The sequence below is a fragment of the Penaeus monodon genome, chromosome 22, assembly GCF_015228065.2.
Source record: "Penaeus monodon isolate SGIC_2016 chromosome 22, NSTDA_Pmon_1, whole genome shotgun sequence".
NCBI lineage: Eukaryota > Metazoa > Arthropoda > Malacostraca > Decapoda > Penaeidae > Penaeus > Penaeus monodon.
The window spans coordinates 1,511,349-1,512,248 of record NC_051407.1 but is presented as its reverse complement, the minus strand read 5'-3'; the positions used below and the strand labels follow the sequence as shown (position 1 = coordinate 1,512,248).

Genomic DNA, 900 nt, shown 5'->3' with positions numbered 1-900 from the left:
GGGGAATCCTTCAGAGCTTGTCTTAAAATGTAAACTTACTTAGTCACATCCTTACAGGGACTTTGAGACTGTTGTTTATGTTACTAGCAGAAATTTAATAGCAAATTTCATATGGAGACGAATGAGCGCTATTTTAAGAGGCATAGTAGGACCCAGTACTAATGACATAATAAAGTTTAACCAACTTTAGCAAGCACAGTAATTAAATAGCAGACTCGAATTCCCCACATTTAATTAGGAAGATAATTTGGGGAGGATGGGGGGAGATGAAACCAGAGCTGGAGGGCATGAAATATAGAAAATCTCTTGAGAGGTTCTGCTGAATAGTTTTCATCACAAGGGAGGGAAATTATCTCAAATGGGACCTTGAAAATGGAGGATTACCTCGTGATTTTTTGAGTAATCGCCTGTCCCTCTTTTATTCAGTAAATGATTCACAGAATAGACTGCCAGCTAGGTACCTATATTATTGATAAGTTAACAGGGGCGTGTGATAAAACGTATGATGACTGCTTGGTCGGGCACTCTGGCACTGACCTGCAGGTTGACAGCGAGAGGGAGACGATGAGATACAAAATCTACAGTAGGCTGTTTTATCCTCAATAAATCTGTCGTTTCATCGTGAGCAATGCGTGGGGTAACTGACTGTATAATGCGGGCAGGGCCGGATTATGCTCTTTAGCGGCCCTAAGCACTCAAGACTTTGGTGTCCTATATATATATATATAATTCAAGATAATAAATCACACAAAACTTTAATCTAAAAATTTATTCCGCTTGTATATATGTGTAATTCAAAATATAAAGAAAATAAACCACACTTTTCTTTTTAAATCAAATTCTTTATTTTACTTTTCATACTAATGATATCTAATTAGGTATTTGGTGTCCCCTTCCCTC

The 900-nt window shown here is 37.4% G+C and overlaps 1 protein-coding gene across 2 annotated transcripts in view; it reads right to left on the bottom strand.

The window, feature by feature from the left end:
- Window positions 1-900, bottom strand: part of LOC119586812 (transient receptor potential channel pyrexia-like) — a 7,924-nt gene that overhangs the window by 6,611 nt on the left and 413 nt on the right. The window lies entirely within an intron of this gene.